The sequence below is a fragment of the Lynx rufus genome, unplaced genomic scaffold (genome assembly GCF_022079265.1).
Source record: "Lynx rufus isolate CCGP_SWC_20201006 ecotype Redwood Valley unplaced genomic scaffold, mLynRuf1.p SCAF_15, whole genome shotgun sequence".
Lineage (NCBI taxonomy): Eukaryota > Metazoa > Chordata > Mammalia > Carnivora > Felidae > Lynx > Lynx rufus.
The window spans coordinates 27990870-28003064 of NW_025814829.1; the positions used below are offsets into that span (position 1 = coordinate 27990870).

The 12195-nt window shown below is 44.3% G+C and overlaps 1 non-coding gene across 1 annotated transcript; it reads left to right on the forward strand.

Annotated features, from left to right (window-relative positions):
• The first annotated feature begins 1045 nt into the window (after positions 1-1045).
• Positions 1046-1152, forward strand: LOC124510537 (U6 spliceosomal RNA). The gene has a single exon (XR_006961736.1). It is a non-coding gene; the product is annotated as a U6 spliceosomal RNA (small nuclear RNA).
• Positions 1153-12195: the final 11043 nt, after the last annotated feature.

Consider the following 12195-nt stretch of genomic DNA (forward strand, 5'->3'; position numbering starts at 1 on the left):
ATGATCTCACAGTTCGTGGGTTCAAGCCCTGCGTCAGGCTCTGTGCTCACAGCTCGGAGCTTAGAGCCTGCTTCAGATTCTGTGTCTCCTTCTCTCTCTGCCCCTCCCCCACTCACGTACTGTCTGTATTTCTCAAAAATGAATAAGCATTTAAAATACTTTTTTAAATAAATAAAATTAAAATTAAATTTATAAAATTCAAAGGACTAAGAGTAACTGAAACGGCTTTGAAAAAGAATAAATGTAGAGGACTAACATAACCTGACTTCAAGACATATCATAAAGCTATAGTAATCAAGACAGTGTGTAGAGATAAACAGATCAGTGAGACAGACTAAGGAGTCTAGAAATACATCTATATACATATGGATAACTGATTTTCGACAAAGACGTAAAGTCTTTTCGTGAAGAAGGGATAGTCTTTTCAGCAAATGGGGCTGTAATAATTAGATATCCATTGTTTTTTCAGGGGGTGGGGAGGAGCACCTGGGTGGCTCAATTGGTTAAGCGTCCAAATCTTGATTTCGGCTCAGGTCATGATCTCACGATTGGTGAGTTCAAGCCCCACATCACTGTCAGTGCAGAGCCTCCTTGGGTTCTCTGTCTCCCTCTTTTTCTGTCCCTCCCCTGCTCACTCTCTATCTCTCTCTCTCCAAAATAAATAAACATTTTGAATAAATAAATAAATAATAAAAGTTGTTCCCTACTACACATCATACACAAAAATGGATCATAAATTTAAGTATACAACTTAAAATTGTAAAACTTCTAGAAGAAAACATAGCAGAAAGTCTTTGTGATTTTGGCTTAACCAAGATCCCATAGATACGATGCCAAGAGCACAGTCCATAAAAAGAATAAGTTGATAAATAGGACTTTGCCAAAATTAAAAACTTCTGCTTTTCAGAAGTCACTTCTAATAAGAGAATGTAAAGACCAGCCACAGAACGGGAGGTAATATTTGCAAAGCTCAGATCTAATAAAAGACTTGTATCCAGAAAACATAAAGTGCCCCCTAAATTTTACATTAAGAAACAAACAATTTGTGCTGGCTTCAGAAGCACATATACTAAAATTGGAACAATACAGAGAAGATCAACATGGCCCTTGCACAAGGATAACATGCAAATCTGTGAAGTGTCCCATTTTTTTTTTTTATGCCATGACCTCACAGGGCAATAAAGGGTTCACATTAAAAGAGAAAAGCAGAAATTGTGGTTTATATACACAATGGAATACTACTTGGCAACGCGAAAGAATGAAATATGGCCTTTTGTAGCAACGTGGATGGAACTGGAGAGTGTGATGCTAAGTGAAATAAGCCATACAGAGAAAGACAGATAGCATACATTTTCACTCGTATGTGGATCCTGAGAAACTTAACAGAAGACCATGGGGGAGGGGAAGGAAAAAAAAAAGTTAGAGAGGGAGGGAACCAAACCATAAGAGACTGTTAAAAAACTGAGAATAAACTGAGGGTTGATGAGGGGGTGGGAGGGAGGGGAAAGTGGGTGATGGGCATTGAGCAGGGCACCTGTTGGGCTGAGCACTGGGTGTTGTATGGAAACCAGTTTGATGATAAATTTCATATTTAAAAAAAGAAAGAAAGAAAAACTGGGGGCGCCTGGGTGACTCAGTCCCTTAAGTGTCCCACTTTTGATATCAGCTTCAGGTCATGATTTCACAGGTGTGAAACCCGGCATCGGGCTCGGTGTTGAGCTCTCTCTCTCTCTCAAAATAAATAAACATTTCTAAAAAATAAAATCTTAAAAAAAAACAACAGAAAAGAAACAATTCAATTTAAAAACAGAGCATAAAATTTGAACATATTCTTCACCAAAAATCTTTAAAAACTAAACAGACATCTACAACATAATCCAACCATTTTCCCAAGAGAAAAGAAAGCATATATGTCCATACATACAATACAATTGATTACAATTAAAATTTCCGTTTCTCAGTTGCAATAGGCCCAATAAGGGGCTCAGTAGTGCTTTCACTCCATGTGGCATCAGCTGGGGTGGCTTGAAGGACAGCTGGGGACTGGCACAGTGAGGGTCCTCTGGTACAAACTCTGAGGGTCTCGTAATCTTGCCTCATTTCATACTGCCACCCTCCGCCCCACCCCACTTCCAAGCTCTACCCATGTTGATCAACAGGTATTTCCCAGACTTACCATTCTCAGGCATCTCCAGGTCTAGGTCTAACATGGTTTTTTCTTCTCTCTCCTTGACTAACTTCTATGCATCCTTGAAGACTCAGTCAAGGTGTCACCTCCCCCAGGAAGCCTCCTCTGATACCCCCTATCCCCACACACTTCAGTTTGCATTAAGTAACCCTCCATTATATTCCCACAGCATGTGTTTCCCTTCTTTAAAGCACTTCTCCCTCTGTAATGGATTATTCCTTTTATTTCCCTGTCTCTCCCACTAGACTCTCTGCTCTTTAAGAGAAGAAACTTGTCTTCTCAGTATGTGGGATATGGTAAATGCTCAGTATGCTGAATCAGTGAAGGATGTGACTATAAAAGAGATTCTGTAAATGAAAATGGTGTCAAAATACCAGATTAGCAGCAGGGCCCAGCACCTGTAAAAGGCCACAGTGAAGCAGGTTCTCCTGGACCCAAGATGAGTTGAGTTAAAGTGTATAAAGCATTCTTGAGCAGTGCCTCATGTGCGGTAAGCAGGTCTTCAGAGGAAGAGCTGACCTTGTTAAAAATTCTTTCTGCTCCTCCATTAAGCGTTTCCTTAGAATGAGACCTTGAGTGAGTGACTTCAGCACCTTTCCACCTGTTACTCTTCCTCCTCAGGCTCTGGGAGTTCCCTGAGGTTAGAATTCCCGAAAGAGGAATCCTCTGGAAGAGGAAGTATTCAAGGCTTACAGTCTGGGTGTGTCTTTCTCTTGGCAAAAGCTTAGTCCCTGTGCCAGTGCCGTCGGCTTCTTTCTCCTACTGGCTTCCGTTGCAGCAGGTGGATGCGGGCATTTCCACCTGCCGGGTGTTTCTGAGCTTCCCCAGGCCTGGCAGCGCTGAGGAGAGGCAGGTGCGAGTCAGTGACACATGTCCCTGGTATCTGCCACCCTGGAATCAGCACCCACCTTCTCTTTGGGTCATTGGGGTGGAGTGGACCCTCTGGAATGAAAGCCAGTTACCCCTGGGGAGAAGGCTTGGTCTGCACCTCACTTTGGAAGAAGTGCCAGGTTCTTCAAGTTTCCTCAGGCCTGACTCTTGCCCTGCCTTTCTGGGGTGACCGAGTGCTGAAAAGTCCCAGATTCCTCCTCATACCATTCCTGCCCCACCCTCCCAGGAATTTGGGGAAACTTGAGCATGGCAGTTTTAGCCTGAAATGTGATTAATATTTGGTGTTGGGAAAGCCAGAATTCCGAGCTAAGCTTGAAATTTTGGGGATGAGGGGAGGAAAGGGGAATTTCCAAGATGGCCCTGACAGGAAAGAGGGCAGGGTCCTGGGTAAGAAACTTGAGTGCAGAGAGGGGGTCTGAGAAGGGTTGATGGGGAAACACCCCAGGATAGAAGGGCTGAGAAGGAAGGCATGTGAGAATGGCAGATGTAGGGTCTTAAAGAACCATGCTAGGGGCAAAGATAGAGGGAGACTCCTGAGGAGGGATGCTAGAGTCTGGTGGGTGATCTGGAGGAAAGAATGGAATTTGGTACTTCTGTCTTGTGTTTTCAGGTCAACCTCACTTTCTCAGGAGCTCTTCTCTGATCACACAGGGTCTCCCAGGGCAACACTGTTCTAATCCTTACCCCACGCCAGAGTCAGACGCTGTGAGTGCAGACCCCAGCTTTTCCATGACTAGCTCTATGGCCCTTGTCCAAATATTTAAGCTCTTTCCCCCTAAATTCCCTCAATCTGTGTAATGTGGCCGAGAATGGTATCTCCTCACAGGGCTATAAAGAGGAAATAAAACAATACATTGAAAGTGTTTAGCTCAGAGGTCAGCTCTTGAGTGGTAAGGGCAACGTGATGGCAGTGACTGGTTAGCCATCTGTTTCTTCTACCACTGAGAGGCCTGTGGGGAGCCAGGGCTGCATGTGTTGTCTGCTACCGTGTCCTCAGAACCTCGCACAGTGCCTGGCACATGACAGGGGCCCAGTGGGTATTTTTTGAATGACTGCATAAGTGACTAAGGTGAGCTCAGGTTAGGGCCCTTGTGGGGGTTGGGGCACAGGGTTATAGGTCACTGTGTGCACCCTCCCTTTTTCTCTCGGTGACCCCAAGTTAAAAAAAAAAACAACAGACATCGAGGTTATTCCTGGATAGAAGGCCTGTGAGCAACCACTTTTCTTTCCTTCTTTTTCTCTGTTGTCTCCACAATTTTTCCCTAGCAGAGCAAGGATTACTTTTCTAATGGTTAAAAAAGAGAAAATGCTCGTAGAGCTTTGTTTCCAGTAGAGCAGAATGTCTTCCCCCTCCTCTCCCATCCCCTCTTTCCCCACCCTCACCGGCCCACACTGGTAAGGACGCTTGTTTTTTTAAAAACTCATGTTAAGGGACACTGGGGTGGCTCAATCAGTGAGGCGTCTGACTTCAGCTCAGCTCATGTCAGAATCTCGAGATTTGTGAGTTCGAGCCCCATGTGGAGCTCTGTGCTGAGAGCTCAGAGCCTGGAGGCTGCTTCAGATTCGGTGACTCCCTCTCTCTCTGCCCCTCCCCTGTTCACAACCTCTCTCTCTCTCTCTCAAAAACTGGATAAACATTAAAAGAAATATTGTATTTTATTTATTTTGTAAATGTTTTTATTTATTTTTTGAGAGAGACAGAGCCAGAGGGGGAGGGGCAGGGAGGGAGAGGGAGACACAGAATCCCAAGCAGGCTCCAGGCTCTGAGCTGTCAGCACAGAGCCCAGCGCGGGGCTCAAACTCATGAGCTGTGAGATCATGACCTGAGCCGAAGTTGGACACTTAACCAACTGAGCCACCCAGGCGCCCCTAAAAGAAATTAAAATAAAATAAAATAAAATAAAATAAAATAAAATAAAAAGTCATGTTAATAAAATCCTAAAGGCGGTACAAAAAAGAAAAAGAGGGTGAGAGAGAGAGAGAGAGAGAGAGAGAGAGAATGCTGTTAAACAAACCTAACACTGAACAAGATCTGGAAGGGACAAGACGGAGAAGCAACTGAAGGAAACACGTGGGTAGGTAATTCGGGGAATGGATCCTGTTTCTGCACTCCTGCCCATCACCCTCTCAGCCCCCCAGTGCCCCTTGGAGGTCTCACTAGCTGCTTCCTAACAAGGGAATTCTCAAAGCACAAAGCCATGGGGATGAGGCTCCTGCTTTTCTTAAGAAGGATCTGACTGAAGCAGGATCTGACTGTAAAAGGATCTTTGTGGGGGCACCTGGGTGACTCTGTCGGTTAAAAGTCCAACTCCTGATCTCGGCTCAGGTCATGTTCTCATGGTTCGTGAGTTCAAGCCCCACATTGGACTTTGTACGGACATCGTGGAGCCTACTTGGGATTCTCTCTTTCTCTCTCTCTCTCTCTCTCTCTCCCTCCTTCCCCTGCTCATGCTCTCTCTCTCTCAAAATAAGTAAAGAAACTTAAAAAAATAAATAAAAGAATCTCCCTGTGTTTAGAGGGAAAGAGTATTTTCAGCCCTAAATCTTGTGGTGCTCAGCAAGGAGCATAAACATGTGTGGCAAGGAGTGAAATGTCTCCTGGTGCCCACCAGGACATTGCCACTTGGTGGCCATAGAGTATTAGTCTCCAGAGACCCGGCACCCAGGCTGGGGGAAGCACTAGGGGCTGCCTGTGGGGGAAGGAAGGAGAGTGGTCTGGAGGGAAGGCACCTGGGCTAAGAGTTGGGGTGCTCATGTTGGAGGGCTGACTCTACGTGGCTGCATGACCCTCCAGTCACTGAGCCTCAGTTTCCCACCTGGAAAACGATGATGGGAACATCTTCCCTACATCTGAGAATCTGGAATATAAGCAATACCATATGTGAAAATGCTTTGGAGAGTGTGAAACGGTGACAGACTCCCGTTGGTGAAGGGGAAGAGTGTTGGTGGAGAAGCGCAAAGCATGGGCTCCCCTTAGGGAGTTATGCTTCTGTTGCTTGCATTTTCAAATTAGAAAATGTCTATTGAGTTCCCCCCTTCAGCTAGGAGTGGCCCTATATATTATGTAGTCTCGTCCTCATTTGCCCCAAGTTCTAGATGAGAACACTGAGGCTAACAGAAGCCAGCCTTATGGGACTAGCCCACGGTTGTACAGCGGGCAAGCCACAGAGCCAGGTCTCAAATCTGGCCCGTTTTTCTCAGTCTGACTCAGAGTGAGCAGTTTGTGTTGGTTTGCCCAGGACTTTTCCATCTTTCAGACTGAAAATTCCGTGTCCCAGGAAAAGTCTCAGTCCCAGGCAACGTGGGATGGTTGGTCAGTCCAAGTTCGGGGCTTATTCCATAATTCAGCATTGTTTGACTCCTGGTGGGGCTTTAGACCCATGGGAGCCAGAAATTATTCACCTGCTTCTTCCTGAGGGAGGGATGGTTCAAGTTCCCCACCTTGGGAAGACCCCTCTACAGCTAGGACTAACATGAAGGAACTCAACCAAGAGGCCAAGTGGCGGCTCCCTCCCAGTATCGGACTTGTGTCTCTGTTTCTGTGACTTCCATCACAGAGCATGTTGTAGCTTGCTCTTAGATAAATAGGTAGAGAGAAAAGGCAATTCTTCCTTTCCAGATGAATGCCCCTCCCTGGGCACCTTGTCAACCCTTACACATGTATGCAGCACATGATTTGTAACACAGGGCAAGAATGGTCAATCCCATTTCTCCCAATGAGGAAAGTGAGGCACAGAGAGGTTCACTTGTCCAAAGTTACAGAGCCAACAACTGTCAAAATTAGACCCAAGCCAAGTCTTTTAAGGTTTAAAACTTAGAGTTTATGGACTTCTGAATGTTCATAGGTGGACATCAGAAAGGTTGTATGTTCTGTACATTGGGGGGGTTCATTCCATATATTTTATGAATTTCTCAAAGGAACATAGCAGACATCTTGGATCTGTAGTCTGGGCATGATTAACTTTTTCTGTGTTTAACCATTGATGGTGCTACAAGCTTTAGGGATGGCAAGTTACTCTGACACTTACAATGTGCTTCAGTGTTATTGTGCTTCAAGTGCATTGGACAAAGTGATTAATTTTACTTGGATACAACTGGTTACATGGAATTTTTTTCTCTTCTTGTTTGATAATTCTTTAGTATCTGTAAAATATCATGTTCACAATTTTTTTCTTCCGGTACCACATTTGGTTTAATCTCCAAGAAAGGTGCACACACCGAAAGAGAAAGGACTATACAATTCAACTCTTCCATAGCGAAGGTTGCTTGGCTCTACCTCTTCCCAGGGGCTGATTGTCATGGACACTGGGAGAGAATCATGTAAACCCTTTGGGCCTGACCTCTATGATTTTTCTACGTTAGGACTTTACCTAAGGGGCACCAAAGTGTTTCTATGGAACAAATTCAGGAGCCCTTTCCTACTGGTCAACCCACTTAGTGGGCAAGCTCTTTGCATTAAACTCACCCTAACTTATAGGTGCCTGTGGGGAAACACGAAAAAACTCTGCAATCGTGTATGCTTTTGGAAGTTCCCATTATCTGCCATTCATTCCTTCACTCATTCAATAGACATTTATGCAGTATCTACTACGTGTTACGTTTTGGATGCAAAATAATGAACAAGACAGACAAGATCTCTGACATTATGGAATTTATACCCAAGCAAGAAATTGACCTTATGTTCTCTAACTGAAAGATTGATTTACCAAAGGAGAACCATCTAGTTGCTAGCTGGAATGCAGTCCTCTGATGAAGGAAACAGTGCTGAGAGGAGACCAAGCAGAAAAGAATGAAGTGGGGGGGGGGGGGCGGCAAGAGGATTTCTGGAGGAATTGCAACATGCTTTAAATTTGAGCCTTCAGATGAAAATCTTAGCTCACTTCTAAGAGATACCAATGGCTGGCTCCCACTCAACATGCCAAATGGAATGAATCTGTACCTGGAATATGGTGGAGGTTTAACCCATCCACTGGAATAATCCTCTAGGATTAGTAAGTTTAAGCAAAACCTCTGGCTTTCTGGATAGACTGGATCCTAAGAGTTGGGATAATACCACAACAGAGTGCTACTGGCTGGGGTCTTCGTGCCTGCCTGCTCTCCCACCTATATTCAGAGTATTTCAGATCCATCAGCCCGTTAACTTTGTTAACTTCATTAACTTTGTTGCCTGTTAACTATAACTATGCAGTAAGCCAACAGCCACCAGACCAACCTCCTCCTCCCCTCAGGTCTCCTGAGAAGAAGCTCTCCGCAGGAACTCCCTGGCTCCCAGTGCCTGTGGGAACAGCTCTCTTTAGATGACATGGTTCATTTTACCAATGAGGGAAAAACCACATCCGATTTCTACAGAATCAGTTTCTGCTGACACGCCTGGATTTGTTGGTTGGGAAGGGTGCTCTCAAGCCATATTGTATACCATTTGCTGTTCCGCTTTTCTTTGCTTGGAGGAAAGAGGTGCCTTTCTTTCTTTCTTTCTTTCTTTCTTTCTTTCTTTCTTTCTTTCTTTCTTTCTTTCTTCTTCTTTGTAGGAAGTTTCTGTATTTGTAGGAAGAAGCCAGAAGTGATAAGTGATAAAGTTCATGTGAAGGAAAAGAGCACTGGACTGAGAGTTCAGAGATATGGGTCCCCAATCCACCACTTTTCAGCAGACAAGACACTTCTTTCTTCTCTGAGCCTCAGCTGTTTCCTCATCTGCAAATGAGAAGCCTGGACCAGATGCTTCTTCACGGCTGGTAGAATGCAGTGGTTAAGAGTGGGGGTGCTGCCTCAATGGCATTCAACTCCACCACCTACTCCCCAGCTGCCCTTGGGCGAAGCACTTGTCAGGGATCAGCTTCCACAGCTAAAACAACAGACACACAAACAGAGCATGGACCTCGTGGAACAGGTAGAACTTCAAAAGGGATAGTGAATATAGGTGCTTAATACCGTGCCCGGGGTGATAAATGTGCTTAATAGTTGTTAGCTACTCTTGTTAATCTAGCTCCTTCAGTCTGTGAATTCTCGGTTTGGACCATGAGAAATGTAAGGTAATACAATGAAAAGCACATCAAACATTTGAATCTGATACTATTCTTCTGGTTCTTCCTGGAGCAAATTGAGACAGAAGGGCCAGAGAGCAGGACTTTGCCTTCTCCCAATGGCTCGTGCCTCCTTGGGTAGACTTTTGTGACAAGTTGCCTCAAAAGAAGTGCAATTGTGATATGTTTATACTGGTGGGATGGGACAGGGAAGCAAGCATATTTATATGGGGTGCTGTACAAGAACTACATTTTTATCTTCTATTGTAGTTAGCTGATAGATCATTTCTAAAATGAAGAGTATGAAATATTGATAAATGCGTGTCCTTTAGAATTATGGAGCTGTGTAGCAGAAGAGGAAGCTAAATGTTGACAGGTGTTGCCTACAGGGCATAGGAATAGAGGGTAGAGAGAGCTGGGGCAACTGTTTGCAGTTTTCATCACATATATGCCTTCTAAAATTATATACGCAGAAATCTTTGATTAAAAATTAAAATTAAATTCCAAATACAAATAAATGAAATGTATTATCTTAGAGTCTGTGGTCAGTGGGGATTTACTGCTTAGCTAAGGAAGTTTAAGCTTTGGATCTCTCCCTTACATGTGCTCCCTCCAAGTCTCTGGAGGAGTCTTAGCAATGTATTCACATGTCATATGGTCTCAGAAAATTCAAGAGAGGAAGGTATGTTAGCTGTAATCAGTTAAGATCAGTGTCCTTGTTCATTCTGACTTCCCCTCCTGGCAGGTGATGTTAGAGAAGCCACAGTATGTGGGAGATCTGGCTAAGGAGCAGTTGATTTGGGGATGCATTTGGCTTTTAGCAATATATATTTCCATGGCTTCTAATCACATCTGTGTGTGGTTAAAATTTTGCTAGCCATCCTGGTGTGAGAACAACACCCGGGACAGTCCTTCCACCCACAGTGTCGACTCTTGTTACTGGAAGTATGCAAGCAGTAGAAGAGAAACGAGGTTTGAGATGTATGGAGACAGAAGGAAGCGTGTTAAAAATTCTTCCGGTCATCAGACTGGAAGCCAAAGATTGGGTTTGCATCAAAATCAAGTCAACATAGAAATACTTATTCAATAATAAATATGATTAGAAATGAATCACATACTTTTTTATCTTCTGATGGGAACCTTGTAAAACAGAAATTATCAGAATTTTCATGTTTGTAGGGTACAAACCTGTCACATATGTCAGGCATTCCACCTATCATCAACAAAAACCCGATTCTGGACAACCATATCAGAGGAAATACAGACTTATCTTTTTATTCTCTTCATAGAAAATAACACTCAAAAAAAAATCATTGTTGGGGCGCCTGGATGGTTCAGTCGGTTGAGGGTTAGTCTTAGGCTCAGACCATGATCTCACAGTTCGTGAGTTCAAGTCCTGCATTGGGCTCACTGCTATCAGTGCAGAGCCCGCTTTGGATCCTCTGTCCTCCTCTCACTCTGTCCCTTCCCCGCTTGCTTTCTCTCTCTCAAAAATAAATAAAAGCATCAAAAAAATATTATTGCCAGAGAAGAAGCAAACAAAGAGATGTTACATAGTTAATTTATAAAAGTGTTCAGTTATCTTCCTGGATTTCGTCGTATGTGGTACTTGTCAGCTTTTAAAATTTGTAATTTGTTATTTCTTTTGTCATTCTTTTTTTAAAATTTTTAATTTTTATTTATTTTTGAGGGAGAGAGAGAGAGAGAGCAAGCGCACAAGCAGGGGAGGGGCAGGGAAAGCAGGAGACACAGAATCCAAAGCAGGATCCAGGCTCTGAGCTGTCAGCGCAGAGCCTGATGCAGGGCTTGAACTCGTTAACTGCAAGATCATGACCTGAGCCGAAGTTGGATGCTCAACTGAGTCACCCAGGCACCCCTCTTTTATCATTGTAAATAAAGATTCACTTTTGTCTCAGTTTTTTACTTTTATTTTGAAATGTCTTTTCTTCAGAAGTACTCTCCCTCCCTGATCGTATGAGCTATAGGCCTCATACAAACTGGGTCTGGCCCTGGCCGGGGTTGACCATCTATCTATTGAGGGTTCAGTGTAAGGTTGTCAGATTTAGCAAATAAAAATACAGGAGCCCAGTTAACTGTGAATTTCAGACAGAAAAGCACCGAAATGTGTTTATCTGAAATTCGAAGTTAACTCGGCATCTCGTATCCATCCAGTGGGAATATGAAAGAAAGAGGAATCAACTCAACCACGGTGGAGGTAGGCAGCGTGGAGGAGAGAAGGGGGCAGAGGGAAAGGAATAAGGGAGAGACTTCACGCAGGAAGTCACCCAGAGTTAAGTCTTGAAAGCTGGATAGCATTTGCAAAGCAGAAAAGCAAGGGGAGTGCTTTCTAGGTGAAAGGAGTCAGTGAGGTGTCTGGGGCTCTCAAGAGAGATGAGGTTGGAAATGTGGACAAGGTCCTGATTGTGATAGTTCTAAAGTTCTATGGAGAGAGGCTTACCCTTTATCCTGGTGGCCCCTGGGAGGCATGCTGGAAGTTTTAGACTGAGCAGCACCAAGACTGGGTTTGCATTTTAGAAAATCTGGCTGCCTGGGAGACGATGGGTTGTTGGGAATGAGACCAGATCAGTGATCCAGGAAAGGAATGGGGAGGCAATGCTTGGACTCTTTCCATTACCCATCCTTGGTTTCTCCTCTCCAGTCTCTACAGAGGTTGTTTCATGCCATTTGACCCATAGAATCCATTGGCATAAGGTGGCTCTGGATCAGCAGGACTTGACTGAGAGCCCTGCGGGTGAAAAAGAAGGCGTGGCCAGGTGTTTGTGGCATAGGTGCCCAATTTGTCCTTCCTTCCCCCACTAGGCAGGATCAGCCAGTTCAAATTTCCTTAGGTCATGGACTTCCTAGGAGAAGGCAAGTCTGTACAGCTTGCCTTGGGAGAGTTACATCACCTCCCCTGCTAAACAAGCTTGAGGTTCCCCATAGCTTTGTGTTCTATTCCACTCCACCTGCTATTAAAATGAGAGGGCAGCGTGGGGTTAGAAAGGGCACTGAGCTAGAAGTCAAGAGATGGAGGTTTGAGAACAGAGGGACACTTCCTTGGCATGTGGCAGGAGGGCTGGTTCATGCCTCCATTTG